Source organism: Rhinopithecus bieti, unplaced genomic scaffold (genome assembly GCF_001698545.2).
Source record: "Rhinopithecus bieti isolate Rb0 unplaced genomic scaffold, ASM169854v2 scaffold_5333, whole genome shotgun sequence".
Taxonomy (NCBI): domain Eukaryota; kingdom Metazoa; phylum Chordata; class Mammalia; order Primates; family Cercopithecidae; genus Rhinopithecus; species Rhinopithecus bieti.
This window is the reverse complement of record NW_016804678.1, coordinates 716,860-733,727: the sequence shown is the minus strand read 5'-3', so window position 1 is coordinate 733,727 and position 16,868 is coordinate 716,860. Positions and strand designations below refer to the sequence as shown.

Sequence of the window (16,868 nt, the reverse complement as noted above, 5' to 3'; positions counted from 1 at the left end):
TGGCATAATTCTAAGTTTCCGCCTGAGCAGGCACTTTCATTACCCTCAGAACCTCCATGCTTGGTTTCCGGAAAGATCAACTTCAGCAAAGAAGCAGGCGCGGGTGGGTGACTAGCTCTTCCTTCTCTTGACAGCATTAGTTGGAGCCCTAGGCTGCCACCATGTGCTACAGTGGGAGAGTCTCCCCTCCAATGCTCTGCTCCAGCCACGTACTGAATTCCAGCCTGGGACCACCCCGAGACTTCGTTATATGTGGAATATAAGGAAATGAACACGGCAATGTCTGCACCGCACAGAAGGTCTAGATTTCTCATCTGGGAAATGGTCCATTTCTGCCCCGGTCACAGAGGAAAAAAGATCTGGCTGGGTGCAGTGGCTCATGCTTGTAATCCTAGTGCTTTGGGAGGCTGAGACAGAAGGATGGCTTGAGGCCAGGGGTTCTAGACCAGCCTAGGCGACATATTGAGACCCTGTCCCTACTAAAAAAGAGTCAGACAGATGCAGTAGCATGTACCTGTAGTTCTAGCTACTTGGAAGGCTGAGGTAGGAAGATTGCTTGAGCCCGGGAGTTTGAGGCACCAGTGAGTTATGATTGCATCACTGCACTCCAGACTGGACAACAGAGTGAGACTCTGTCTTGACCAAAATAAAGGAAAGAAAAGAAAAGAGATCCCACATGGTAGAAGAAGTAACCTTTTGCTACCTTTAAAAAATCCTTACTCTCCATCCCCATAGTAGGTTGGTTACAACAGTGGGGCTGTGGTTTTGCAGCCCTCCTTGCATCTGTGTCCTCAGCCCGGTGACTATGCAGCAGTAACTCCCATGAAGATGTGGAGTGCATTTCTCACCCCTTGGATCTGAGCTGGCCTGTAACTAACTTTGGTATACAGAACATGGCAGAAGTAAGGGCATTCAGGTTGTGAGGCTAGGCCGTAACAGTTGTTGCATGCTTCCTCTTCCTTTCAGATCTCTGGGCTAGCCTGCTGCAGGATGAAAGACACCACTCAGCAGCAGTGGAGCCATCCCAGATGCTGATGTGTAGCTGATACCCGAGTGAGCCCTGCTGAGTCTGGTTCAGATGATCAGAAGCATCCTGCCAGCCCACAGACTCATGAGCAGTACTACACAGCTGTTATTTGAAGCTACTGAACTTTGGGGTGTTTTGTCACGCAGCAACAGCTAACTGATACACCTGCTCACCTCCTTTCTTCTGCTTCTTCCTTCATTCTTCTGCTCCTGGACTTGGTCAAGGTCCTCCAGCTGGGTAGTTATGTGTCTGTGGGTTATTTCTCCACCATCTGCCCTTGAGGGCTGGGTGTTGGGAAGGCAGCCTGCTGGAAAGTCACGCTTGCAGACCCTGGAAATCAGCTGAGGATAGGCTCCACTGGGCAAACTGCCCCCACTGACGAGAAGAGGCTGCTCTACAGTCTCTGGTTTGTTCTTGGACAATTCCCTCCTTCTCTTTGGATCGGTCACTCTCTAACTGCTGTTTGGCTATCACCCAAGGACTGCTACTCCTTATCCTCCTAGGATGGACTCACTTTCTTCTTGGAGCCCTTCCTCAAGGTGTATCCCCTTTTTGGTGGAGAGAAATCCCAAATAACTTCTCGAAATGTGTACAAGGTCAACCTTGAGTCCTTTCAGATCTGAAAACATCTATTTGCCTTTAAACGCTGGCTAGTCCTAGATGTCTAGGTTCAAAATTCCTTTCCCCCAGAAATTTGGAGGCAGTCCTCCACTTTCTTCTGGCAGCTGGAGTACCTGATGAGGCAGCTGATGCCAAAATGTTCCTTCCCTACATCCACCTATTTTGGAAGCTTGTAGGATATTTCCACTATTCTTGATATTCTGGAATTTTGTGCTGATGTCCCATGGGCCTTCTTTTATTCACTATGCTGGGCATTTGAGTTCCCTTCAAACTGAAAACCCAGGCGCTTCAGTTCTGGGAAATTGTCTCCTATTATTATATTATTATTTTACTATTTCTGTCCTTTTCTCTCTGTCTTCTATTTTTGAGTCTATTAGATATTTCAACCTCATGCATTGATTTTCTTGCTTTCTTATCTTTTCTCTCATTTTTAAAAACCTTTTTACCTTATTGTCCCATACTGTGGGAAATTTTATTATACATATAGACATAGATATATGTGCACACATGTGTGTAGACAAATAAATGTGTATATGTATTTTTTCAAATACTACTATTAATATTGCAAGTAACAGAAAAAATGCAACATAAGATGTTTAAATATATATATATACACACACACACACACAGACGCACACACACATTTTGACAATAATACTTCAAATTTACAAGAGTTATTTTCTGGCTTTATAACAGCTTCTTTTCCATAGCATCCTATTCTTGTTTTATGTATTCAATATCTTCTTTTTTCACAGCTTCGAGACATAATTCACATACCATACAATTCACCCATTGAAAGTGTACAACTCAATGGCTTTTAGCATGTTCACAGAACTGTGCATCAATCACCACAATCAATTTTAGAACATTTGGATTACTCAAAATGAATGATGAACTCTATAACCCCTTGCCATCACTTCCCATTCTCACCCTCCCTATTTTCTCACCCCTCCAACACCCCCAGCCCAAGGCAACCACGAATCTACTTCTGTTGGAATATGTTCTTGGCTCTATCATCTGATGTATTGTACCTGCCTTCAATTAATTAAGAACTTAGAAGGCATAAAAGGTGATTAACTAGGCCATATCCTGTCCTAAGAGATATACATAGAAGAAAACGACAAATTTACATTGAAAGGCCCAGAAAAAGATAGGTATGCAAATACCAACAAAAGAAAGTAGATTTGGTCATGTTAGTATTTAGAAAAAAAAAAAAATTTAAGGACTAATGTGCTAATTAACTAGGACAAATAATAATATTTTTTGAAAATGTTTAATTCATTAAGACATTATGAGTCATGAATTTTTCTTCACCTAATATTAGAACCTTGAAATATATTTATTTGTTAAGATGCTTTGGTTGCAAGTAATAGAAAAATGCAACTCAAGCTGGCTGACATAATTAAGGAATTCAATGGACCACAAAAGTCCAAAGACAGAGCAGCTGTCAGGTGAATCTGATCCAGTGGCTCAATGACATTCCCAGAGACCCACTTTCCTTATTTCTCTCATCCTTGCTTTCAGGCAGGGCATTAATTTCATCTTCTGCCGTCTCTCCTTGTGATCAGAGGATGGCTGATGAAGCAGTTGGAGTCAAACATTTCCCTATTAGCATGTAGCCTGACAGGTATCTCTCATTTCAACCAACAAAAACCAATTCCTGGGCTAAATCTTCATGGACAAAGTTAGGTCATATGACCATGACTGAACTAATCAATGTGGCCAGTCAGGGGGATGAGAGGGACTGGTTGTCTTAGATTTGGCTTATGCAGAAAATTTTGAAATAAATTGGAATAAAGGGGAAAAATTATTCAATTATCCAAGATTACGATGGTTTATTGTGCTGTGAAAAGACTCAATAATATCCCAAACACTTGGAAATGATGTAATATAGAAGAGGTGGAACAAATTCTGGGGAAGCCAACCACATTGTCCAAAACATATATGAGTAAATAGATTGAATAATTAACAAATCTGTAATCATAGTGGGAGATTTTTAACACACTCCTCTTAGAAATTGGCATATAAAGAAAACAAGAAATAAGTAAGGGTTCTGCAATGTAAATGACACAATTTCAAGCTTCTACTTTGTATGTAGCATGCTGAAAATGCACATTCTTTACAAACAGTTAAGAAGCATTGACAGAAAATAATTGCTGTTAAACTGTGAAGAGGATCTTAATAACTTATAAGTAGAAATCAAAGAATCCAAGTTTTTGGTCTATATGATAATAAATTTGAAAATTCCCAATAAAGCATAGCATCAACAGTGACAACAAAAAATCCATCCCTTTAAAAACATTTAAACATACCTCCTAAATAACTGCTGCATTTCAAAGAGAAAATTAAAATCAATCTAATTTTAAAAGTGATTTTAAATTTTGATTAAAAAATAAAAACCATTTAGAAATAAATGACAATGATAGCCAACCATTACAACTGCTATGGGGAGCCAAATCAGTGTTTAGAGGAAAATTCATAGCTTTAAGATGTATTCATCATGGGCACAAAAAGAAAAAAGAACTTGTAGTTAAAGATGATGAAGTTAAGTCAATTCTATTTTCTTCCTTCCCTCAAAATCCACCAAAAACAATACAACATTGTACAGTGTTCATTCTGGAAAAAGTACTACCACCAGAGGTAAATGAGCCAGGATTTAAGTCTCAGTTATCCTCCTTACCATTTTTGTGACGTTGGACAAATCACATTCTGTTCCTCATCCTTACTTTTCTCGTCTGTGAGATGGAGACATTAATCTCTACTTTATAGGGCTGTTAAGAGGAATACATAACGAGACGTTATCCAAATACTTATTGAGTGCTTACCATAGGCCAGATGCTGTCCTAAGTACTTTATGTGAATTAGCTCACTTAAAATTCATACCAAAACTTTAAGGTAGGAGTTTAACAAGGGATTAGTCTTATACAAACATTGGCTAAGACAACCAACTAGTGAGTAGTGGAGCTGGGTTTCAAAGTCAGGGTATCTGGTCTTAGAGCCTGTGCTTCTTTATATCTTAATTAGAAGACAGATTTTTCTAAGAACTGTGTCATGGTTCTGAAAGGCCCATGCAATGGTTCTGTGATGGATCAACCAACTCTAAGGGCAAGAGCAGGATGCAGAGAAAAACAAGGAATACCCAGAAGTGGGAGAGGCTGAATGGGAAATATGGTCTCCTCACTCTCAATGATCCAGCTTCTGGCAGAGGAGACTACAGAGGGTGAGGACGGGAGAAGAAGCAATGACAACTGAGCTGCAGTGTACAAACGCTCATAGTATACAGGCTTGATGATTGTTAACCTCTTGAATTTTGAGAACTAAGGTTAGATGCCTCCCTGGTGCCAAGGAGATAACAGATTTGGTGAAAGATACTGAGGACAGGCTTAGTCCAGGCTGCTACAACAAATTACTAAAGGTGCGCCAAACAAAGTCGCGAAGTCGTGGTGGTGGTCGATTGAGGAAGCAGTAGTGCAGCCTCGGGCTCCAGTGTCTCCCAGTCTGCTAAAGCCCCAAGGCCGTCACCATCGACTTCCAGCATCACCCTGGGGGCAAGCCTGGGAGCAAGGGCATTGCCTCCTCCTCCAGAGCAATCATGACAGCAGGGAGCACCTCTGGCAGCTGGCCCTGGAGTCCATCGACATCAATAAGGACCCATACTTCATGAAAAAACACCTGGGCTCCTACAAATGCAAGTTCTACCTGATGCTTCTCAACAAGAAGTGGAGCTATCTGGCACATACCCAGGGAAAGAAGCACCAGACCAACCTGGCCCTACGAGCAGCCAAGGAAGCCAAGGAGGCCCCTGCCCAGCCTCGCCTGAGAAGGTCAAGGCAGAGGTGAAGAAGTTTGTGAAGATCAGCCGCCCAGGCAACTAAGTGACCAAGCAGAGGGACTCGGACATGGGCCAGCCAAGCCTCCTCTTCCAGATCGACTACCTTGAGATCGCCGAGGGCATCATGCTGTGCCACTGCTTCATGTCTGCATATGAACAGAGGATGAAGCCCCTGTATTAGTGCTGGCATTACCTGCTGATGGCCGATGAGCCCTATGAGACCATCGCCTTCAAGATGCCGAGCAGGGAGATCAACAAGGCGGAAGGCACATTCTGGACACACTGGAACCGGGAGACCAAGCAGTTCTTCCTCCAGTTCCACTTTAAGACGGGGAAGACCCAGCCTCTCCACCAGACCCCTGGGGTGAAGCAGCCTCCACCCCCGCTGACGAACGGTCTGTCCCCTCGGCCATCGCTGCCCAAGTCTTTGCCACCACCCCTGCCAGGAGGCCTGCCTCTGCCACCCATTCCCCTTACGGGGCCTGAACCCTCAGGGCCCCTGGGACTACCCCAGCTGCCCCGGCCAGCTCCAGGGGTCCACCTCCCAGCCCCAGTGGTGCACCCCCCACATCTGGGGTCCATTCCCCAGTTCCTGGGATTCATCCCCCCAGCTCCTGGCATCCATCCCCCAGCCCCTGGGGTCCACCCACCAATCTCTGGGATCCACCCCCCAGCTCCTGGAGTCCATCCTGAAGCCCCCAGAGTCCACCCACAAGCCCCAGGGGTCCATCCTCCCCATCAGTGGGGTTCACCCCAGGGCCCAGGGGTGCATCTGGCAGCCCCTGCCATTCACCTTCAGGCCCTGGGAGTGCACCCACCAGACCCAGGAATGCACCCTCAGACCATGGAGGTCCACCCCCAATCTCCTGGGGTCCATCTCTCAGCTCCTGGGGTCCATCTTCAGCCTCCTGGAGTTTACCCCTCAAATCCTGGGGTACACCCCCAACTCCCATGCCTCCAACACTGAGGCCCCCCTCCCTTCCATAGGTTCAAGGAACATACCTCCCCCTCCCCCAACCAACTGAGAAGCTGCTCCCTCCCCAAGCAAGCCCCGTGCCAGGTGCTCCTATCTTTTCCCATGGAGAGAAAACTGCTCCTTTGTACTGTCCCCCGCTCGTTAAACAGCCGCCCCCCCAAAACAAACAAACAGAAAAATAAATTACTACAGACTGGGTAGCTTCAACAACAAACATTTACTTCTCACTGTTCTGGAGGATGGAAAATCTAGATCAAGGTACTGGCCATTTCCATTCTTGGTGAGACCCCTCTTCCTGGTTTACAGACAGACCCTTTCTTGCTGTATCCTTCAGTCAGTGAAGAGTGAGAGAGAGCGCTGGTCCCTTCATTCCCACATACCAAGAGTCCCGTTGTAGCTCCACCGCCAGGACCTTATCCAAACCTGATTACCTTCAAAAGGTGCCACCTCTGGATAACACCCCACTGGGCATTAGAGCTTCAACACGTGAACTTTGGGAACACAAGATGTTCAGGCCACAGGAAGGACAATAAACCCAAATTGAAGCTGTGGACAGTCTTTTCTCTGCTTCTTATTACAATATTTTCCAGCAAATAGCCAATTCCATTGAAAGATAAATTATACTTGTGAGGGCAATGACAGCCTATCTGGAGTGGCCACTTTGAGGATGCCAGCTGCAGCAGGGAAGGTGTGGCTGGTACTGTGTGCTGTGCAAAGCCAGTGGGATCAGATAAGAACTTCGCCCCCTACCAAGTTGGCAGGGCAGGAGCCCATGCTCCCACGTGCAGCTGCAATAGCCCAGCCATGGCTCCAGACCCCAACATCCCTACACTCTCAGGAGCCCAGGAGGCCCCCTTCCCTGGCAGGCTTGAAAGTGCCTGCTCCCACTCCCTGGCCTCTCCCCACTCCTGGTGCCTGCTCCATGGTGGAGCAAAGTTGTGACCCAGCCTGGGCACTGTCACAATCTAGTGAAGTGTGCACATGCTCAGGGTGGCACTGATGTACCAACCACCCGCCACCTTGGCCTCCTCCAGACTCTGGGTACCAACAAGCACAGCAGGAGGGCTGTGGGGGCTGAGGGTGGCTTGGCACAGGCCTATGGGCACCTCTTGCTGTGCACAGCCTGGGCGCCATGGACAGCTTGTTAATGGCAGACAGATTCCTTGTCAGGAAGGGGCGGGTCCCCAGTGAAACCCCACCTTCAAGTCAGGGGTGGCCTAATGCCTGGGAGCCAGGCTGCCAGATCTGGGTGAAGTCTGACCCAGAGTAAGAAATTATGGTGCTTTTTCCAGGCCTGCTCATGGCCACCCATAGACCAATCAGCATGCACTTCTTCCCTTCTGAGCCCATAAAAACCCCAGCCTAAGCTGGGCACGGTGACTCATACCTGTAATCCCAGTACTTTGAGAGGCTGAGCTGGGCGGATCATGAGGTCAGGAGATCGAGACCATCCTGGCTAACACAGTGAAACCCTATCTCTACTAAAAATACAAGAAAATTAGCTGGGCGTGGTGGCAGGCACCTGTAGTCCCAGCTACTTGGGAGGCTAAGGCAGGAGAATGGCATGAACCCATAAGGCAGAGGTTGCAGTGAGCCAAGATCATGCCACTGAACTCCAGCTTGGACGACAGAGTGAGACTCCACCTCAAAAGCAAACAAACAAACAAAAAACCCAGCCTCAGCCAGGCTCAGACTCTCAGCCAGGCCCAGACCTGCCTGTGGAAAGGAGCTACCCATTATGGGTCTTCTCTCTGCTGAGAGCTGGAAACTCACTGGGACAACCTGCCTGCTGGAAGGAGCTGCCCACTTTGGGTTTCCTGAGAGCTGTTCTGTCACTCGATAAAGTTCCTCTCTGGATAAAGTTCCACTCGATAAAGTTGCTCACTCCACAGTGGACCGTGTACTCCATTCTTCCTGGACACGGGACAAGATCTCAGGACCCACTGAATGGCAGAACTGACAGATCTGTAACACAAACTGGACTGAAACACACCCTCCCGCTCACCACATTGTGTGCAATAAGAAGGAGACAAGAGCTCCAGGGCTGTAACACCCTCTTTGGGGCTCTGCAGTTCCTGGTGTCTCCAAGCTTCTGGGTGCCATGGCATTCCCCTTGCCCAGATGCAGGTGCCCACAAAAGAAGCTGCTTGCAGTATATCTGATCCAGCCACAGCCTTGCACGGAGCTGGTGCCTGGAGCTGCCTGCCCTGCCACAGCAGCTGGTATGCCTGGCTATGCGCAGTGGCCGGACCCCACACTTGCTCACTCACATGCCCCTCACCACTCCAAGCCTGGCTTGCTCTTGGCAGTGTGGGATCTGGGCTGGTGGTGTAAGCTGAATGCAGCCTGCTGGGCTGAGTGGGTGAAACAAATCCAGTAGGTTGAGCAAAAGTTGGGCAAAGGCACGACCAGCCATAGAGGTTTCCACAGGAAAAGGATCCTATGACATCTTGTGGGGGCTCATCTGGGAAGGGTAAGTAAATGCAGACTTGCTGCTTTCTGTCCTTTTATCAGAATCCCTAAACACCACAATATCCAAAATGAAAGAAAAACATGGGGCCTCTGTCAGCCAGTTAAAAGCAATTAGCATGGCTACCAGACTTAAGACACAGAGGACCAGCTTGCTGGGGAGGACACTGTCAATCTCCTGCCACCCTTGGGTGTTGGGAATGTTGGTTTTGTTCCAATCCAATTTCCCTTCATGGAGGTCTACCCATTGTGTGGGATTGGAGGGAGGCCCTGGGGCAACTAAGGGTATCCAGCTGAGGCTACAAATCCATGTTGGCTACAACTCCAAAGGCTCCTGGACTACAGTTCCTGACCACCCACTAGAGTATTGGCACTAGCACCCCCAGTCTTACCTATCACACTTTCTTTCACAACTGCCCCAGCTGCTGTCCTCTTCTTTATATACAATGTTAAGGGTGTTATTGCAAACCACATACAAAATATTACAGAGTAGCATGAGCACGTGGCTTAGTCATCAGGAATGTAAATCAGAACAATGCTGTATCTGTCTGTTCTTAGAAGCAAGGAAGATGTAACAATTGAGAATTTTCTCTCCTCTATTGAAAGAACCCACATGCATAGGGCAAGAGGATTCCCCAGGCACCTTCCTCTCCCCTGCACTTATGTTGGTTTTTTTTCCTCTTTCCTCCACCATGTCAGGAGTCCATAAAGTCCTGCAAATACAGGGAGGTTTCCTATTAGTTTTTCCCTCTTGGGAGGCACCTTGTTAGGCCAGGTCCCCAGTTCCCAGAACTCCCTTTCTCTCCCTTGTCTGAGGAGGACCTGGTCCCACATCTTCACCTGTTTATGATAGGGAAGCAACAGAGGGGCTGCCCTCCCAGTTGCTGGCTGCAATTTGGTGATGGCCACCTGGGACTAATTTAATGGATCCATACACCCTTCTGAGGTGCTTTTTTGTCCCAAGCTTTGTTTTGAAGCCCTAGAAAGGAAAGCTAGCTCTAAAGGACCCAGAGGCAGATGACAGCAGAAGTCTAGGGCACAATGCAGGTGAGCATGACTAATTCCTGCCAATTAGGCCCCCCCACTTAATGGAGGGAGGTCATGCTCACATCCATGGCATAGATGAAATCTGGGGAACTCAAAGGTTACCGACAGTGGGAGGCTTAAGCAGCACATAGGTGAGTGTGAATATTCCTGCTGGCTATGCCTTCCTGCTTCATGGGTGAAAGTCGCACTTGCACCCATGGTTGGCACCTGCAAAGGTCACTGGAACTTGGGGATATAAAGTCAGAAGAAATAAGGGAGCACCTTTTTTTAAATCTCCCTCACATACCTCAGGTATTTGCTGGAAAGAGAAAGGAACAAAGGGATGCCTTTTTCACCTATTTCCAGATGGATAACCAACCATCTTCAGCCTGCATTCCTCTTGAGTGCATCCTGAATCACTGGGACTCTTTGACCATCAGACCCTGGAGAAAGAAAAAAATGCCTTTTTCATCCTTTGTCTTCTTTTCCAGATGGTAACCAATCATCTTCAGCCTCCACTCCTCTAGAGTGCATCCTGAATCACTGAGGCTCCTTTCACCCTCAGACTCTGGAGAAAAAGCGACTCATATCCCTTTGCATGAAGGTGTGGTTGAATTATGTTCTGCAGGAAGGAGAACCATGGTCTCAGTAAGGAGAAGCATGGTCTCAGGAAGGAAGAATTAATTTCAATACCATTCTGCAGCTGTACCTTTTCTGTAAACATGAGGGCAAATGGTCCAAAGCCCCTTATGTGCAGGCTTTCTTTGCCTTGCAGGGTAATCTTGACCTTTGCCAACATTGTAGGATTTATTCAGCCCTTCTAGTGGTCATCTTAGGAGAGACTGCAAGGGAAAATCCCAGGAAACTAGGGAAGCAAACCCCAGAGATAACTCCAGTTTGGTAGTCAACTCCCTCTGCTCCTCTTCATCCAGCTTCTCTTCCAAGCTTGCCCCATCCTAGAAATTCTCATTTTAGGTAAGTCTCAGTCTCACTCTTGCCCCTACAACAGATGCCTGATGAATATGGCCCCATTAAGGTCCAGGTCTGCTTTTTACTACAGGACTTAAGGCAAATTAAGAGGAGTCTTGGCAAGTTTTCAGATGACCCTGACAGGTGTATAGAGGCTTCCCAGAATTTAACCTAAGTATTCAAACTCTTCTGGAAGGATATTTGTTACTTTTGAATTAGACCCTGACTACCGCTGGAAAAGAGGCCACCCTGCAAGTGGCAGAGAATTTGAGGTATGAGCTTCATATCTCATCTAGTGCCCAGGAAGGGGATAAGCCTTATCCAATTGGAAGAATAGCAGTACCATTGGAGGACTGTAAATGGGACACCAATTTATGATGAAATGGGAGAATGGAGGAGAAAACACTTTCACATATGCATACTGGAGGGCTTACGAAGGACTAGAACCAAGCCTCTCAATTACTCCAAACTATCCATGATAGACCAGGGATTAGATGAGAATCCCACTGCCTTCCTAGAAAGGCTCAAAGAGGTCTTGGTAAAGCCTACCTCTATCTCCTGATTAAGTCAAGGGACAACTGATCCTGAAGGATAAGTTTATCACATAGGCAGCCCCTGATAGCAGGAGGAAGCTCCAGAAACAGGTTATATGACCTGATAGTACTTTAGAGAATCTCCTGAAAGTGGCAAACTCAGTCTTTTACAATAGGGATGAGGAGGAAACTCAAAAAAGAGAAAGGAGATACAAGAAAAAGGCAAAGGTTCTAATGGCCTCCTTGCAGGCTCACAAACCCTAGGGTCCCTGAGATGCACCTGCTAACTGCTACAAATGTGACAAGCCAGGGCACTTTAGGAAGGACTGTCCCTACAGCAAGAGGAAGTCATGCTGACACTGTCCAATTTGCAATGGGGACCACTGTAGGGTAGACTATCCCTGGAGACCGAAGTCACTGGGTCCAGAACCAGTCTCCCAAATGGTCCACCAGGACTGACAGGTCCTGGGGCTCCTCTCCCCAGATTCGGCGGGTGGTTCAGATTGCCATTACCATTCAAGAGCCCAGGTGATTCTGGAAGCCAAAGGGAGGAAGGTGAGCCTCCTTCTGGAAACCAGAATAAGCCTTTCAATTCTCCTCTCCAATCCAGGCCCCCTCTTCTCTTAGCACATCCGTGAGGGACATCTCAGGAAAACCTTTAACCCTATGTTTTCCCCAACCCCTTAGTTGTAGTTGGGGAGACCTCTTGTTTACTCACACCTTTTTAATCATGCCTGAAAGCCCAGCTCATCTGTTGGGCAGGGATATTTTTGCTTGTATGGGAACCACCATCCTTATGGCTCCAGGACAAACACTTTGTCTCCTTCTAGTGGAGACCAGTACTATCCCAGAAGTTTGAGCAACTCAAGGGAAAATTGACTGAGCCACAACCATCACACTGGTCTGGATCCACTTTAAGGATCCTACCTCCTTCCATATCCAAAGACAATATCCCCTGAAACCAGAAATTAGGAAAAGACTAGAAGCCATCATCAATAACTTGAGGATGTAGGGCCTCTTCAAATCCTGCAGTAGCCCTTGTAGTATCCCAATATTGGGAGTACAGAAACCCAATGGGGTATGGAGACTAGTTTAGGACCTCAGCCTCATTAATGAGGCTGTGGTTCCAATTCATCTGGTGGTTCCCAATGCCTACATTCTTAAATACCTGAAGGAATTAATGGTTCAGAGTCCTGAACCTAAAGGATGTATTTTTCTGTATACCATTACACCCCAACTCCCAGTATTTGTTTGCGTTTGAGGATCCCTCATCCAGTCCACCCAGCTAACCTGGACAGTGCTACCTCAGGGATTCTGAGACAGCCTGTTTGGACAGGAATTGTAAAAAGATCTCTCTGAGTTCCTTTATCCTCAGGTTAAGGTTTTACAATATGTAGATGTCATTCTCTCTGTACCCCAACTGAGGAAATCTCTCAGGAGTGTAGTAAGGCTGTTCTTAATTTTTCTGGCTAACAGAAGATACAAGGTCTCAAACTCTAAGGCTCAGTCCTGTCAGACTGCAGTGAAGTACCTGGGTCTAGTCTTGTCAGAGGGAACCAAGGCACTAGGCAAAGAAAGGATTAAGACTATCTCCTCCTTTCCCCTCTCCCCAAACCTCAAACAATTGAGGGGATTCTTAGGCATTACAGAATTCTACAGGTTATAGTTACCTGGGTATGGTGAAATAGCTTGTCCCTTATATCACCTAATAAAGGAAACTCAGGCAGCTAAGTCCCACTCCCTAACTTGGGAACCAGAGGCTAACAGGGCCTTTGACAAGTTAAAACAAGCCTTGCTTGAGGCACCAGTCCTTAGTCTTCCCACTGGGGAAATGTTCAATCATTATGTCTCAGAAAGGAAGGGAATAACTCTGGGAGTTCCAACCCAATCCCAAGGTGCAGCCCAGCAGCCTGTAGGCTACCTAAGCAAAAAGCTTGATTTGGTAGCTAAAGGATGGCTGGCCTGCTTCTGGGCAGTTGCAGTGGTAGCTTTGCTCGTACCAGAGGCTGCTAAGTTTATCATGGGGGAATAACTTACCTGTTTAGACCCCACAAAATGTGGCAGGACAGCTGTCTTCTGAGGGAAGTCTTTGGCTAACAGCCAACTGCCTCCTCAAATATCAAGTTCTGCTATTAGAGGGATCTGCGTTCAGTTAAGAATCTGTCCCTCCCTTTCAGAGGAGGCTGGGGAGCTTGAACATGACTGCGAACAGAAAGCAGTGCAAAGCTATGTGGCCAGAGAGGACCTCAAAGAAACCCCCTTAGAGAACCCAGACTGAACTCTATGGTTGGAAGTTCCTTTGTAAAGCAAGGGATCCGTAAGGCCGGGTATGCAGAAGTCACCCTGAATGACATTATCGAGAGCATGCCTCTCTCCTCGGGCACAAGTGCTCAACTAGCTAAGCTAATTGCCCTCACAAAGGAGCTTGAATTAAGCAAGGGGAAACAACTTAACATTTATACTGATTCTAAGTATACTTTCCTAGTCCTCCACGCCCATGCCACCATCTGGAAAGAGAGAGACTTTTTCACAGCCAAAGGGTCTCCCATTAAATACCATCAGGAAGTCAATAGACTATTATCCTCAGACTTCTTTCCATGGGAAGTGGAGTAATACATTGTAAAGCCACCAAAAAGGGACAGATGAAATTGCTGAGGGAAACAAGTTGGCAGATGAAGCAGCTAAGCCAGTAGCAAGAGGGCCCCAGATTTCTGATCCACTTGAGGCCCCTCCGATCTGGGAGGGCTCCATAAAAGAAATGAAACCCCAGTATTCTTCTGTGGAGATAGAATGGTCCACCTTTTGGGGATATGCCCTTCAGTCCTCAGGATGGCTGCAATCAGAGGACAGCAAGCTTCATTTACCAGCCTCCAGTCAATGGAAAGTTCTTAAAATCCTCCACCAAGCCTTCCACCTTGGTAAAGATAAAACCTATCAAGGCCCAAATGTTGTTCTCAGCATACTTAACCTCCTTGTAAAATTTGTTTCTTCTCACCTAGAGGTCATCAAATTCCAAGCGGTCATGCAACTGGAGCCTTGGACAATTTGCTCTCTTTTTACCAGGTATCCTTAGATAAGCCTCTGAGACAGATCTGGCTGCCATTTTCCCTGAAACAGCGCCCCCTGTCAGCAAGAAGCTGTTGAAGAGCAGTCATCAACCCTATCCTAATGGCCATTAGATGTACCTCTTCAGAGAGGGGATTGATGGTGGCAACAGCCCATCTGGAGCAGCTGCTGGGAGGATGCCAGCTGCAGCAGGAGACACACAGCCAGTGGAAGCTGGAAACAGATGAGAACCCCGCCCCCTACTGAGTTGGTGGTGCAGGAGCCCAAGCTCTCAGGTGTAGCTGCAGCAGCCCAACTGTGGCTCCAGACCCCAGCATCCCTGTGCTCTCAGGGGCCCAGGAAGCTCCCTGCCCCTGTAGGCTTGATAGTGCCTGCTCCTGCTCCCTGGGCTCTCCCTGCTCCCTGGGCTCTCCCTGCTCCCAGCACTTGCTCTAGGGTGGAAAATTATGGCCAAGCCTGGGTACTGTCATAACCCAGTTGGGTGTGAGTGCACTCAGGTTGGTGCTGACACACCAGCCCCCTGCTGCCTCAGCCACCTCCAGACTTTGGGCACTGACGAGCACTGAAGGGGCTGGTGGGGTGGGGTGGGGCGCTGAGGGCAGCTTGGCATGTCTCTGGGCACCTCTCGGTGTGGACAGTCTGGGTGCCATGGATGGCATGTTAATGGCAGACAGGTTCCTGGGCAGCAAGGGACAGGTCCCCAGTGAAACCCCACCTTCAAGTCAGGGATGACCTGAAGCCTGGGGCCTGGGCTACCAGTTTTGGATGGAGGCTGCAGCCCAGAGTGAGAACTTATGGTACTTTTTCCAGGCTTACCCATGACCACCCATGGACCAATCAGCATGCACTTCCTCCCTTCTAAGCCCGTAAAAACTCCAGACTAATCCAGGCTCAGATACTTGTCAGGACGACCTGCCTGTGGAAAGGAGCTACCCACTACAGGTCTCCTTTCCACTTGAGAGCTGGACATTCATCAGGATAACCTGCCTGCTGAAGGGAGTTACCCACTTTGGGTCTCCTGAGAGCAGTTCTGTTGCTCAATAAAACTCCTCTCCACCTTGCTCACCCTCCAGTTGTCCATGTATCTTGTTCTTCTTGGACATGGGACAAGAACTCAGGACCCACTGAATGGTGGGACTGACAGGGCTGAAACATGCCCCCCGCTGCTTGCCACATTGCAGGCGACAAGATAGAGAGAAGAGCTGTGGCCCTTTGGGGAGCCCAGACCTACAGGCTTCCCAAGCAAGGGCTGTGACACCCTCTTTGGGGCTCTGCAGCTCCTGGCTTCTGGGCACTGCCATGTTTCTCTTGTCCAGATGCGGGTACCCACAGCAGAAGCTGTTTGTGGTACATCTGATCCAGCTGCAGTTTTGCATGGAGCAGTCACCTGTGCTAGCACCTGGAGCTACCCACCCTGCCACAGCAGCTGGCATGCCTGGCTATGGCCAGTGGCCAGACCCCACACTCACTCACTCACATGCCTCTTGCCACTCCAAGCCTGGATCACCCTTGGCAGGTGGGGATCTGGACTGGTAGAGTGAGCTGAGTGCAACCTGCTGGGCTGAGTGGGAGGAATGAGCCCAGCAGGCCTGAGCAAAACTCGGGCAAAGGCGCCACTGGCCACAGAGGTTTCTGGTTGGACAAGCGAAATCCTAAGGAAACAGTGATGCTTAGAAAAAGCCAGCAAGGGTTCTGTGAGCAAATGGTTGAGACCAGACCTGGACTGACTGTGGCCTATCTGGGAAAATTACCTCAAGCCTCCTCTCTCAGTGCTATTTCCTTGGGAATTACAGGGGTGGATACACATGTCCTGTTGTGTGCACTTTCTTTTCTGTTCCTCCTTCGTCCATGGGCTCACACGTGAATGGGGAGCTGTGAGTGGGCATCAGGGTTGGGCCTATATGATCAGAATAATAGAAAAAGCTAGTGAGAAACTGAGGGGATGCTTTTGTGTCAAGTTTGCCCACGAGCATTTAGTCTTGCAGCTGCCCTTGTCCCATGTGGGTAAGGGAATGTAGTAAGTTGTGTGCCTGGGTTGCTGTTGGAACCTCCAGTCAGATTAAGAGGTAACGAATGCTGAAGCCTCTGTGCTGTGTCCTTCTGTGGAGCTATCGGCATGGCATATTAAACTAAAGATGATTGTGACTGTGAATTTAATTGCCCATCTGAATCCATGGCACTCATTGGTGGCATTTGAGATGTATACAAAAATGCTACCAAAAAGGGATGAGGATCTGGGCATGGAGTTGCACACCTGTAGTCCCAGCTACTCAGGAGGCTGAGGCGGAAAAATAAAATAATTTGAGCCCAGGAGTTGGAAACCAGCCTGGGCAATGTAGCAAGACTTCC

General features: G+C 47.8%; 1 pseudogene; it reads left to right on the top strand.

Moving 5' to 3' along the window:
- Positions 1 to 4,716: 4,716 nt before the first annotated feature.
- On the top strand, positions 4,717 to 6,505 carry LOC108528188 (splicing factor 3A subunit 2 pseudogene; annotated as a pseudogene).
- Positions 6,506 to 16,868: the final 10,363 nt, after the last annotated feature.